This window comes from Pelophylax lessonae (genome assembly GCF_965119305.1).
Source record: "Pelophylax lessonae genome assembly, chromosome: 1".
NCBI classification, from domain to species: domain Eukaryota; kingdom Metazoa; phylum Chordata; class Amphibia; order Anura; family Ranidae; genus Pelophylax; species Pelophylax lessonae.
Window position 1 is genome coordinate 232,124,617 of NC_138768.1, and position 15,101 is coordinate 232,139,717.

Here is a 15,101-nt window from a genome sequence, read left to right on the forward strand (position 1 = left end):
GCAAAGAATCCCTTTATTTTTAGACCTTTGGGGCTTCCATGATGTTCTGCAGCAAAATGCAACCCTTTCGGGGCCTCAAGTTTTATACTCTTTAGATGTTCACCGAATCGCACACGTAATTGCCGTTTTGTCTTACCCACATACATTTTCTTACAGGGGCATTCCAGAATATAAAGGACTATGGAATTTATCTTCATTCCATTAAAGCAGCCTATTCATTTGGCTAGGGCACCAAAAATCACCAAAGCCGGGTGCATGTATATACTTTTTTTGAAATGCAGCACACCTCAATGCATGGTAGTGCACTGTGATACACTGCAACACATGTGCATTGGCAAGGTACCTTGGAGTGCCAGTAAGAATTAATTGCACCACAGCGCACTATGCATTTTTATGTTGCAGCACAACCGTGTGAACACAGCATTCGTTTATGTATGTACATCCTGTTGTTTTACACCAATAAATATGGTATTGCTATGAGAAATGTATAAGTGCAGGCTTCGTTCTAGTAATATAAGGTAGAAGATACAAACACTGCACTGTTAGGAATTTTATATGTGCTTTCTGTCTAGATGACAAGTCTGCTCAAAATTATTCTTGCAATATCTGAAGGTAAACTTGTTAAAGAGTACTATTTTACAATGTTGCAATCTCCAAGGAACACATTCTGCAAGTGTGTTTACTGTTCTTACTTGGCATGCCAGAACTGCCTCTGCAGACCAACTCAAAAATATACCACAAACTGAAAAGTGTATGAATGCTAAAATTAACCTAAAATTAACATATACGATACGCAGAGATGTATAGTAACGAAGTAGAACTACTTAAGTACTGTACTTAAGTACCGAAATGCGGTATCTGTACTTTCCTAAAGTAGAATTTTTTTCTCCTACTTCTACTTTTACTTCACTACATTTTTCCGATGATTTCGATACTTCTACTCCGATATTTTTTTTTTGTGCTGCATCGTTACTCGTTACTTTTAAAAAAATTACCACTGCCAGAACAGTAGATGGCAGGTTGCATAAAGCTCCAAAAAATGTGTATAATGTCATTCATTTGTAAATCAGCGCATACGAAAATAAAGGCAGTGTATAATAAAAGCTGCTATACCAAATCTTTCCAATAAAAAGAAAATATGAAACAAACAAAGGTGCTACAGCGGCAGCGCTTAAAGTGCATCAAGAAACAAACTACTAACAAACACAACTTGGCTGTGCGAATAAAGTGCCTGTGCAATCGATATAATATCATCGTTGCCCCCAGTGTGCCCTGCCCACACTTCGAGTCCACACAGTATCAAAAAAAACAACAGTGCTAAAGCCTAAATGCATTGAAAATAATTATTCCCACAATGTAGTAACAGTAAATTCAATTCATATAAAAATAAAATATGAAAATAAAATCACAATAAAATAAGTTATGAAATAATAAGTTAGGTGACTTAGGGTCAGGTCAGGTGCGTGCAACAAGTTGAAGTGTGTAAGATTAAAGATAAGATTGCTTTAGGTGATGAACTTCTTGGCGGCCCTGGCAGGATGACGGGGACACCCGCCATTTCTGGAGCTGAGCCACTGTGATTTCCCAACATGTGACAAAGTGACAGCCAGGAGATCTAGTGTAGTGCTCAGCTCAACAATACCGGTCCGCTTTTATATATAAAAATGAAATAAATATACATACTGACTCACAATTTAGTAGTAGTAGTAGTAGGTAGTAGCGTGTAGCAGGCAGCACAACTCAATTCAATCAATCCCACAGCTTCGCTCGCGCCGCGGCCCGCGGAATCACTGTCGTCATCATGATCATCAAGTTAAGAGACCGCACTGGAGGAGCCGTGCTGCCACTTCCCGCTTGAGGTCTCTCCGCCTCTAAACGTGATGTGTCACTCAGACTCCACCCCTTAGGGCCCTTACTGAGTCTGAGAGGAGTTGTGACGCGGGAGCAGGACTCGGAGCATTTTCTTTGGCATCTCTCTCATCTTCTTCTTCTATGAGGTGAGGTGAGTGAGGTGGACCGTGGAGAGACTGAGAGGGCCTAATCCTTGCCATCTGCCACCATGGCAATGTGCCATTTGAGAATCAAATATCAATATAAAATATATATATTATATTAATATACACACACACACGGGCACGGCCTGGGCCGGCCCGGGTCATGGGCGGCTGGGTGGCTTTTTTGAACCAAGATGACGGTGATGGCTATGATGATTATTTATCCGATCATCCATGGTCCATGGACTCACCTGGACCATAAGTGTGTTGTGTGTGTGGGTGAGGTGGACTGGTGCCTGTGCTTCCTGCGGCCTGCCTCTGCCTGTGCGGCTGTGCCCGCACTGCAGTGGCCACTGGCAGTGGCACAGGCACTTGACTTGAGCAAAGCAAATGAGCACTAGTGTGAAGGAGTCAGGACTCAGGACAGGTGGTGGAAGCATGTTCTGACAAGTTCTTATAATGAAAATAATATATATAGACAGGTTTTTGAACCAGTGCAGTGCCAGTGCTGCTCCTAAGGTGAGACTGAGAGAGGCTATCCAGTCCACCACTTTACTTGAGCAGATCACAGAAGAAAGGTGGAAGCATCTGACAGCAAGTGACAGCACTTCTTAGATTGCACACTGGAATTCAGTTATGGACTTTTCCTTATAAAGTTTAGTTTACACACTTAATCTTGCACCTAACTTATTCACAATCACAACTTATTTTATTGTGGTATTGTCATATAATATATTTTATATGAATTAAATTTACATTGTGGGAATAATTTGCACTGCATTTAGCACAGACATGTCACTTTATTTTTGATACTGTGGACGATTAATCTGATTTTGAATACAAGAAGAATATATATTATTATTATATAATTGCATTTGCAGGTACTTTATTAGCATTTTTAGCACAGCCACTTTGTTAGTAGTTTTTGATGCATTTTTCACTTTTTAAGCGTTGTAGGTTAAGGTTTGTGATTGTGAAGCTGGCCTGGCACATCATCATCCATCATCAAGCGAATCAAATCAATCCGCGGATTCCGTGATTAGACTGCGCATGCTCATTCTGCCTCAGCTGAAAAGATGGACGAACCAAAAACACCACCTTCCACCCCTGGCCCTTCAACTTCAAGTGATCTGCCTGGCTGTGAGAGTGAGGAAGCTCATGAAGGAGACCACCCCTGGCCCTACTTAGAGTCGATGTTCTCATATGTCGGTGTGAAAGACAAGTCATATAGAATGAGGTGCTTACTCTGCCGCCCGAAAGGTTGTGAAATACTGGCCTTCAAAAATTCACCGTCGAATTTGAAGAAACATATCAAGGTAAGTTACAATTTTTTACAAATATCAAAATCACACCAGCTTGAGCTATCAGCTGTAACTGTAAGCCCTTTAGCGTAGCGATTAGCGAGTTAGCGACATGCTTAACGTTAACGCGTTAACTAGCTGTCATAAATTTCATAAAGGCTATGACGCAGCGTTGAATCGTGTTTTTGACCCATCCAGTAAGATTTAATCTTACATTATGTTAAAAAAATCATACAAGTTTTTTTGGTCACATTAAAAAAGTTCATATATAAAGACACAAACAACAAGGCGTCTAAAAACAACACAGATAAATGAAGGAATGAAATACTTTCATCATGACTACCACAAAGGGACACACAGTGGAGTGCCTATGTGTAGATTTCTTGCCCTGTTGCTGCCTATTGGCATTGGCATTGCCCAACATGTTTCGCGGTATCTTCTCCGCTATCGCTATCCGCTTCGTAAGGGCCAAGGGGTCTTATCATGTTAACAGAGACTTTTTCCTCCTACGTCCTTCCTAAACAAACAGAGAGCTTGCATTCAAAGCAAAGATCTATCAAAGGAATATAGATAAGTTAGAAAAATAATATAAGAGAGCAATATATCAAAAAAGCCACTGACCAAAAAGAAGGTCAGAGCCGTTCAGCCTGGTAATGTAAAGTAAAGCATAGCATAACATCATTTATTTTATTTATACTGTCATCATTATAGCTTGATGGTCCTATGTATGTTGGACTGAAATGGACGGTACAGTAACTAAAGCATAATATTGGAAATGTGTTGCATTTAATGATTTAATAATTAAAACACCTATATTAAAGTGTATCAAACTTGTAATGTTAAGGGATCATAGGACCAGTCCAGGACCAGGAGAGAAAGAGAACTTTCCTCCAAAATAGAAAGATATGTTCATGATATATATTCATATTCAATTCATTTGCCTCTATTTGCAGTTGATCATCCCTTGTTAAACAAAACAGGTGCAAGCAGAAAAATATATGTTAAGTAACTAGTTATTAAGTTAAGTACTGTCTTGTGTCTTGTTTCCCCTTTCCATCATGGCTGCTATATGGTTACGTTACGCAGCGCTGGTGAGTGTGACTGGTCAGATGCGCCCATAACCATAATAACCCGGCCGGAATGGCTCTCCATTCCGAATTTCCGGGTGCTGATTGGCTGGGCGGGGGGTGTGGAGATGTCCATCATCTGCCTCCCCGCCTGCCGTCGTACAGACAGTCAGCTGCGCTAGCCATCTGCGCATGCGCATTATGGGTCCGGGTCCGGCCGCGTCACACGCCGATGGACGTGAGCGGCCGGACAGGACTCGGAGTCCTATAAAATGTCGGCAGATGCCTGTCAGCCAGCCTCGGCCACGACTACACAGACATTAGCACAGCAGGCTCCACGGACGGCCCAGGACGGGACGGAGGAGGTGGTTAAACTACTTGGTAAAAAATGCATTCGGGGTGACGGGGTCCACACTCTTGCTATCCTATCATGATGTCAGGCACTCTCTTTCTTGTGGCTCATTTAACTTTTATATGACTCTCTTTTCTTTGCAGTGAGCCCAGCATGGTAGTCTGACCATGTGGTCCCGTCCGGGCCGTCCGTGGCTTCCACAGTGTGTGTTTCTGTTTGTGACCTGCTGCTGGTCTTCCTTTTCTAATTGACCAGTTTTTTTTTGAGGCACCTCTCTTTGGCTCTTTACCATCCCTCCTTCCTTCCCTGCCCTGGTGAGTCTTTGTCTGCAGTGTGCTCACTGCTGAGCCTGAGTCTGACTGAGTGCTGCTGACTGGACTGTCTGCTGATATTATTATATAACAGTACTTTTTTACTGTGTGTGTAAAAATAATATATATATACATATATTTTTCTGCTTGCACCTGCTTTTGTTTAGCAAGGGATGCGAGGCAAACATAATGATCATGATGAACATATCTTTCTATTTATTTTTACAATATGGAGGAAAGTTCTCTCTCTCCTGGTCCTGGTCCTTATATCCCTTATTCCCTTTTAATTTTACAATTGTTTGATGTCTGCAGAGTGCAGACTGTGCAGCACTGCACATTTTAATATATATGTTTTGAATCGATTAAATGCATATTTAGTAACACTTTTCCAATATGCTTAGTTACTTTCTGACTGCCATTTGTCCATTTCTTACTCCAACATAGGACTCCCATGTCCGTCTAGGAGGCGTTTCCGCTCAGTTTTGGTGGTTGCCTCCCCCTCCTGCCCGGCCTGGACCATCTTCTTGGCTAAGTCGTCGTCGTGGGGCCACCTTCCTTCGCAGGAATGTCATCACCAGCTATGTATGTATAAATGTCATGTTATTGCTGCTATAAATAAATCTATCTATCAAAGAAATAGATAAGTTAGAAAAATAATATAAGAACAAATCAAAAAGCCACTGACCAAAAGAAGGTCAGAGAGGTAATGTAAAGGCGTCAAGCATAGCAGTGCTATGCATGCTTGATGCCTGACCTTCTTTTGGTGAGTGGCTTTTTGATATATTGTTGTTATATTATTTTTCTCTAACTTATCTATTTCTTTGATAGATTTATTTGAATGCATTATGCAACTAGCTCTCTCTTTAGATGTTTAGGAACTCTCTGTTAACATAAGACCCCTATACGAAGTGGACAAGATACCGCAAAACATGTTGGGCAAGAAATCTACACATTAGGCACTGTGTCCTTGTGGTATCATGAGAGTATTCCTTCATATGTGTTGTTTTTAGACACCTTGTTTGTGTCTTACTTACTCTTTCTGAACTTTCTTAATATATTGTTGTGAGTGAGAGTGACCAAATAAACTTATATGATTTTTTAACATAATGTAGCCTTAGTGTACCCAGAAAGTCCTCATGCCTCCTCCTCCCTTTTCCTTTCTACAATTGATTTTAGGACCTAGGTACTTCTTTATTGGGTATTTGTCATTATGACACCCCAATTAGTACTAGGATTTAACTTGGTGTACTGCAGTAATTTCAGGTTATTTATAAAATTATATATAAAATTATATATGACAATGTGTAGAAAAATTCCCTAAAAAATATTTTAGCCTAGTTTAGACTGGAGTGAGGTGAAAACAGGAAAAAAAGTGCAAAGTAAGTTGGCTAGCTGTTAATTTTATTCAATTATATGGTAGAAAATTAGACTATTAGTCAAAATAAACTTTTGGTGATGAAATCAAAGTGCTGAGTGCTGACTGACAACAAACAAAGCATCTCAAATTGTCTGCTCTGCATGCATCTCAAGTGGTCTTCTTCGCGCACTCATGTTTCTCATCATGAACCATGCTTGTTGTATCAAGTGTTAGGCCTACAGGGTTTTGCAGCAAGAATGCAGAGAAGTACTAAAGCAGAATCCATGAAGGATCTTTGCTTATGGGGGTTTCTTGCTTAGTTTTTTGTATATAGAATTATGGTGGATAAGTATAACTGACTTTAATTGAATTATTTTTGCTTTTTATTAATAGTGTGGGTTATACACTCACCTAGCTATGTTGCTCAGTCACGTAAAACTTTATAATTCTGTGAAGGTAAAACAATATATTTTTTGGTCTCTTTTCAGAGCAAGCATGACTGCCACTTGAATAGATACGAGGAACTCACATCTGCAAAGCGAAAGAAGAAGACACCGATTCCCTCCCCTTCCATCAAGCAGCCGACATTAATGGGTAGCTGGAGCACAATGCCTCAGAGATCCATTGACAAGGCAATCATGAAGTATGTTGTCCGAGGACTTCAGCCTTTCAACATTGTAGAGCAAGCAGCTTTCCGCGATTTTGTGTTAGACCTGGTACCAAATACCAAAATAATGACAAGAATCACACTCACATCTATGATTGATGATGCTGCCAAACAGATGAAGATCAAGATTATTGAGGCCATGCAAACTGTTGACCACATCGCGACAACCACTGACTGCTGGTCAGCCAGGCGGCGTAGTTTCATTGGGGTCACAGCTCACTGGCTGGACCCGGAAAGTTTAAAAAGGTGCTCAGTGGCCCTGGCCTGTAAAAGATTAAGAGGCTCTCACACTTTCGACCTTCTGGCAAATGCACTTAATGATATCCATGCTGAGTATGACATTCGAGGGAAGATAGTCAGAACAACCACGGACAATGGCTCCAACTTCATTAAAGCCTTCAAACTCTTCGGTGAAGATGGAAATGCTGGTGCTCTAGTTGAGGTGGAGGAGGAGGAGGAGGAAGAAGCAGACAAAGATGAGGAGGAGGTCGAGTTTGTCGATGTATCTTCACTTTTGGATGAGGATGATGGTTTTGAGTTCCAGCTCCCGAAGCACCAGCGGTGTGCATGCCACATTCTTAACCTAATAGCCACTGCCGATGCCAGCAAAGCAGTGTCCAATGAGGCGTACAAGAAATTATACTACTCAACATTTGCCAAGTGCAATGCACTTTGGAATAAGTGTTCAAGATCCTCAACAGCAGCTGAAATTGTGGAAGATGCTTGCTCCCTCCAGCTCGTGCGACCAAATGCAACAAGGTGGAACTCTGTCTTCATGGCTGTGGAGAGACTGCTCAGGATAGTGAAAGAAAAGGGAGAGGCAACAATGAGAGTTTTCTGCACAGATTTGAAGGTTCCAATGTAAGTTTAAAAATGGTTTATGGTACTCTTTCTGTTCAAACTCAATTCTGGTCCATATTGTCTACTTGTACAACATTTAATTGAATGGTTAACATTGAACGATGTACCAAATTCATTGCATGATAATCACCACATCCAATCATGTAGCAATGCTGTTTTTTGTTTCTTATTGTTTATATGTTCTTGTCTTCTTCATAGGTTTAATCCAGCTGAACTCGCATTCTTGTCTGAGTATTCTGCTGTCATGTCTCCAGTCGCCCAAGCAACTAACATTTTGCAAGCTGAAACCAATGTCCAGATGGGGTGGCTGCTCCCAACCGTCAAGCTCCTGAAAATCAAGCTGAACAGGATCAAGATGCCTCTGAAGTATTGCAAGCCACTTGTGGATGCCTTGCAGGTGGGCATTCAGAATCGCTTTGGCCCTATGATGGAAGACCCAGAGCTGGTGGCCGCTGCTATTCTGCTTCCAAAATTCAGGACAAATTGGACACAGGAGGAGGAGACAATCAAAATGGGTAAGATATATAGTGTAGTATGGGTGAATTATTGTGTATTTTTTGTGCAATCACAAATTTACATACCATACAGCAGTACAGCTCAAATATTGGGGGATTACTTTTAATTTTTTTTTTTTTATATGAAAACAAACACACATGAGCTTGTCCTGCATAGAAGATATTGCAAACATACCAGGGCATTATGATGTTAGAGTGAGAAATGATGTGGTAGTATGGGAGACTTCCTCTTTAGCATAGCGGTATCATGGCATTGGCAGCCAAGCCTTCCTGTCTAAGGTCTGCCACCAGGCTGTAAATGCTGCAAAAGGCTTTTTGTTTAAGGGAATTATTTGAATTATAAAGTCGCCACTATTATTTCCATTAAAATCATCTACCGACAATGTCATCATGTCAAATCTGTGTTTACTTTCATGGGTTGAAACTCTTATTATTGTATAAGTTCCACAATAATTCTATATAAATCAAACTTAAGCAAGAAACCCCATAACCAAAGATCCTTCATGTATTCTGCTTTAGTACTTCTCTGCAATTACTTGCAAAACCCCTTAGGCCTAACTTCATACAACCAACCATGCATCTCATTCATGAGGAGGAGTGCGCGAAGAGTAGACCACTTGATGCAGACAAGTTGAGATGCTTTGTTGTCAGCACTTTGATTTCATTATTTTGACTAATAGTCTAATTTTCTACCATATACAATTGAATAAAATGAACAGCTAGCTAAGCTAACACACTCTTATATTTCAGGAATGGAATATATCAAACGAAGTATTGAAGACCCCTCGTTGCACTGTACAGAGGTCAACAGGTCCAGCTCATCTGATGAAGACGACTTCTTTTCTGGCATGCAGGGTTCGAAGGCACAAGACAGTGCCAAACAGCTAGATGCGTACTTGTCATGTTCAGCAGATAACATGGACTTGCTCAAGTCTTTTCCAGCTGTGTGCAAGTTGTCTGTTAAGTTAAACACACCTCTTCCAGCATCAGCAGCCTGCGAGAGGCTTTTTAGTATTGCAGGATTAGTCTTTAGCCCTAGAAGAGCGAGACTGACTAGTTCCAATTTTGAAAACCAACTACTTTTGAGGATAAACCAAAGATTTCTAACTTAAACTGGTATGCATTAAGCAGTCATATAAATATATTTAAGAAGGGAATAAGCTGTGGAGAAAAAAAACACAAGCAGGGAAGAGAGGGTAGGGATGCTTTAAAGGGGCATATTTGATCTGCTTTTGTTTAAGCTCAATGTTTTGCTCTAATCACTTTTGTTGTTGCATAAGAAATACTTGAATGTGGCCTACTGGCCTTTGAGATCTTTTAGTTGCCCTAACAAGTTGAGGATGAAAAGAAAATGCGTAACTTCCAAAAATGACTGCTTTATGCACACTGCAGGGAATAAGCTGTGGAGAAATAAATGTGAATATTAAGGGTGCGCTGCTGGCTGCTGATGCTGATATGTAAAAAAGCTGCAACCAGGACAAAAATAAATGAATCTGTGATAAATTAAATATATGGTGCACTAAATCGTATATAAAGCAATATACAATATATTCCAATAATGGAACAGTGTATGAAATGAAAGTCCAAAATATTGTGAATCTTGAAATATGTGACAAAACAAGATGAATATATTTTCAAAGGTGCAGGAATCAAACAGGACCTATTCCAAATAGGTGCAGACTCCCACCACCTTGTGGATTTCCCCCTTACCCGGCAGATGAAGGTAAGTGCAAAATAATATCCAAAATAGATCCAGTGAAACAAAATTGCAAAACCTGTGCTCTTAACTTTCAGTGAAAAAAACAAAATCAGCCTCTTACCAGAAAAAATGTCTATGTACGCTTGTGACTCTCCTTGGTTGGGAGCAGGGCCGGCCTTTGGGGTGTGCGAGCTGTGCGGCCGCACAGGGCGCAATGGGCAAAAGGGGCGCCGTGCGGCCATCGCAGCTCGTACATGATCAGGCAGCACAGTGGGAGGTAAGCGGCGACCGCGGCATGGAGAGAGTTAACACAGGCCACGACCGCCGCTTACCTTCCACTGTGCGGCTGTGCCTGTGTCTTCTATAGCTGCAGGGCTGAGTGCCCGCCACTGACAGATCCCCTCCTCTCCAGGCCAGGGACGCCAGAGGAGAGATTGTCGGCTCCCCCTCCTCCCGCCCCTTCTCCTCCTCCTCCCGCCCCTTCTCGTGGTAAGCCTCCATACTAAGGTAAGTAAACTCTCTCCTGCATCAAATGTAAGGGGGGGCTCTGTGTGGGGGTCTCGGATGTAAAGGGGGCTTTGTGTGGGGGGGTCTTTGGTGTGGGGGGTCTCTGATGTAAGGGGGCTCTGTGTGGGGGGTCTCTGATGTAAGGGGGGCTCTGTGTGGGGGGTCTCTGATGTAAAGGGGGCTTTGTGTGGGGGGTCTCTGATGTGTGGGGGTCTCTGATGTAAGGGGGCTCTGTGTGGTGGGTCTCTGATGTGGGGGGTCTCTGATGTAAAGGGGGCTTTGTGTGGGGGGTCTCTGATGTAAGGGGGCGCTGTGTGGGGGGTCTTTGATGTAAGGGGGCTCTGTGTGGGGGCCTGGGGTCTCTGGTGTAAGGGGGCTCTGTGTGGGGGTCTCTGATGTAAGGAGGCTCTGTGTGGGGGTCTCTGATGTGTGGGGGTCTCTGATGTAAGGGGGCTCTGTGTGGGGGGTCTCTGATGTAAGGGGGACTCTGTGTGGTAGAGCTCTGATGTGGGGGGCTCTGATGTAAGGGGAGCTCTGTGGGGGGCTCTGATGTAAGGGTGGCTCTGTGGGGATGGTCTCTGATGTAAGGGGGCTCTGTATTGGGGTCTCTGATGTAAGGGGGGCTTTATGTGAGGGGTCTCTAAAGTAAGGGGGCTTTGTGTGGGCATGGTCTCTGATGTAAGGGGGCTCTGTGTTGGGGTCCCTGATGTGTGGGGGTCTCTGTAAGGGGGCTCTGTGTGGAGGGTCTCTGATGTAAGGGGGACTCTGTGTGGGAGGGCTCTGATGTGGGGGGCTCTGATGTAAGGGGAGCTCTGTGTGGAGGGGCTCTGATGTAAGGGGAGCTCTGTGGGGGGCTCTATGGGGGGCTCTGATGTAAGGGTGGCTCTGTGGGGATGGTCTCTGATGTAAGGGGGCTCTGTATTGGGGTCTCTGATGTAAGGGGGGCTTTATGTGAGGGGTCTCTAAAGTAAGGGGGCTTTGTGTGGGCATGGTCTCTGATGTAAGGGGGCTCTGTGTTGGGGTCCCTGATGTGTGGGGGTCTCTGTAAGGGGGCTCTGTGTGGAGGGTCTCTGATGTAAGGGGGACTCTGTGTGGGAGGGCTCTGATGTGGGGGGCTCTGATGTAAGGGGAGCTCTGTGTGGAGGGGCTCTGATGTAAGGGGAGCTCTGTGGGGGGCTCTATGGGGGGCTCTGATGTAAGGGTGGCTCTGTGGGGATGGTCTCTGATGTAAGGGGGCTCTGTATTGGGGTCTCTGATGTAAGGGGGGCTTTATGTGAGGGGTCTCTAAAGTAAGGGGGCTTTGTGTGGGCATGGTCTCTGATGTAAGGGGGCTCTGTGTTGGGGTCCCTGATGTGTGGGGGTCTCTGTAAGGGGGCTCTGTGTGGAGGGTCTCTGATGTAAGGGGGACTCTGTGTGGGAGGGCTCTGATGTGGGGGGCTCTGATGTAAGGGGAGCTCTGTGTGGAGGGGCTCTGATGTAAGGGGAGCTCTGTGGGGGGGCTCTATGGGGGGCTCTGATGTAAGGGTGGCTCTGTGGGGATGGTCTCTGATGTAAGGGGGTTCTGTATTGGGGTCTCTGATGTAAGGGGGGCTTTGTGTGAGGGGTCTCTAAAGTAAGGGGCTTTGTGTGGGGATGGTCTCTGATGTAAGGGGGCTCTGTGTTGGGGTCTCTGATGTAAAGGGGGCTCTTTGTGTGGGCTGGGGGGTCTCTGCTGTAAGGGTGATCTGTGTGGGGGGTCTCTGATGTAAGTGGGGCCTCTATGGGGGGTTTCTGAACTCTCTGTTGTAAGGGGGCTCCGTTGGGGGGTTTCTGTTGTAAGGGGGGCTCCGTTGGGGGGTCTCTGATGTAAGGGGGGTCTCTAATGTAAGGGGGGCCAAGTTTGTAGTGATCATAAAAAAGAAAAGTCAAATGAAGTGCAAGAAAAAATGTGCAGGGCGCTGGTGGGGGCGCCACAGGATCAGCTCGCACAGGCCGCTTGTCTTGAACACCTAAGGCCGGCCCTGGTTGGGAGGTTCACTTCTTTCTTTCCCATTAACAGCAGATATGAAATTATATTCATCTTTTGTCACATATGAATATGATATATATATTTGAAGATTCACAATATTTTGAACTTTTTATTGACTTAGATTTCATACACTCTTCCTTTATTTCATTATTGGAATATATTGTTGTATATCACATTGGTTTATATATGATTTTGTGCACCAATAAGCTGTGGAGAAAAAAAAAACAGGCAGGGAAGAGAAGGAGGGATGCTTTAAAAGGGGAAGGGAGGGACTTTATCTGTTTTTGTTTATAAAAAGTTACAGCCTAAGGAATTGTGATTGTCCTTTAGGTTAATCATTTGAATAAATCATTTGAAGTAATAAAAACAAATATTATGTTCAAACTTTTGACTTCTTTCTTTAATAACTACATAACACAGTACTTCTACTTCTACTTTCAGTACTTGAGTAGAATTTTTTTTTCAAAACTACTGGTACTTTTTACTTTTTCTACTTAAGTAGCAATTTTTTGGAAAAAACTACTTGCAATACTTAAGTAGAAAAAATGTTGAATACTTTTGTACTTCCACTTAAGTAACTTTTTCTGTGAGCACTTCCACTTCTACTTAAGTAACTTTTTGATCGAGTACTTGTACTTTTACTCAAGTAGAAATTTTGAGTACTTTATACAAGTCTGACGATACGTTCTTGCAAAGGCCTACCTCACTATACATAACGCTTACAGTAGATTAAAAATAAAGACTTTAGATCAAGAGCTTCTATAGTGGCAGGTTTCAGACCCACCCAGATTGTACCCACTCCATTTTGTATGCTTTTCCCAAGCCAGCTTGCCGATTTACTCTGTCTCTTATGATGACAAATACCCATAACCTACCAAGTAGCTAGACACATTGGGGTATCTGGTGATCATAATGGAGTATTTTGCAGTATTTTTTTTTTTATTGAGGTTTTTCAGAAAAGTACCACATTATGGCCACTGGATGCCGCTGACCACAATAGGAGATAAACCTATTACAAATAATACAGTGATAGATTGTTTTTTTTTTTTATACATAAACCCATATGTGTCAGGTTTGCAAAGGATGTATGTGATAAAACAGAACATCAGAACTTTTTATTGATAAGTAAAATTGTTATATTGGTGAAGGTGTCATATTGATACAAGTGAAGTGTGATCGGTGTTGTGTTTTTTTTGGGGGGGTGGCATACAGGAACATCTAATGACAACTGCTGTAAAAAAAAAATACTGTTCTAAGAGAAGTAAGCATTTTTTCTTTTAGGGTCCTTTCACATGGCCGCTCCGTGTGTCCGCAAATCATCCCATCCGTTTGCGGATGATTTGCGGACATAATGTAAGTGAATGGCATTGCGGATGTCAGCGGAATACCATCCGCTGACATCCGATTTTCCTCCTTTCAGTTCTGTTCCGTTTTTTCGAATGGAACAGAACCCTATTTTTTCATCCGTGTAAAAAAAGGAAAGGAAGGAAAATCGGATGTCAGCGGTGTCATCCGCTGACATCCGCAATGCCATATACTTACATTATGTCCGCATATCATCCGCAAACGGATGGGATGATATGCGGGCACACGGAGCAGATGACACAAATGTCATCCGCTCCGTGGAAAAAAAAAGTCCCGCAGCGGACTTAAGCAGCGGAGCGGCCGTGTGAAAGGACCCTTACCCTTTTAAAAAAAAAACTAAAAAAAAACTTTTATTGTACAGTATATAAAACATACAAATATATATAGGAAACAAAAACAACAACAAAAAGAGAATTGAACAGTCACATCTCAAGTGTCACCATACAATGCAAACCAAATGTCCACTTAATACACTGATAATATATAAAGGAAGAGGAGTTATACAACACTAGTTCACCAAAATATGTAAAATATAAATCGTCAAAAAAACAATCCATATAAGCAGCAGAATATTTTTTCAGCAAGTAAACCCTAGATCCAATCAGCACCTTAAGTATCACCTGAAGTATCTGGTGGTATAGTACAGCTTGAGGGCACCCAAGGGTTTCAAATTTTAATACATTTTTGGGGGCAACCCCTAGCTTCATAGGTCCGTTTGTATAAAGAGAGCACCTGATTAATGAGGTTCAGACAAAAAGCTACAGTAGGGGAACAGAAGATTTCCAGTGCATAGCAATAGATTTCTTGGCGTAGAAAAAGCTGGGAATGTTTTAGGGAGAGAGGCCTCATCCATATGTCCACATAGGCATCTTAGGGGGTTACAAACCTTAGGTATTTAAGTAATTGAGCTAATGAAAGCAGTGATTTCAGACATTAAACTCTCTGATAGGTAGACATTTCCATACCATATGATAAAACATGCCAGCTGCTAAAGAACACTGAACACACAGCAGAGGGCAGCTTATTTAAATTATTTAAATGGAAAAGGAGACTAGGAGTATAATAAGACCTATATAAAAACTTTCTCTGCATAACCA

At 42.5% G+C, this 15,101-nt stretch overlaps 1 protein-coding gene across 2 annotated transcripts in view; it reads left to right on the forward strand.

Moving 5' to 3' along the window:
* RILPL1 (Rab interacting lysosomal protein like 1) overlaps window positions 1–15,101 on the forward strand; it is a 101,554-nt gene that overhangs the window by 42,350 nt on the left and 44,103 nt on the right. The gene's annotated exons all lie outside the window — the stretch shown is intronic.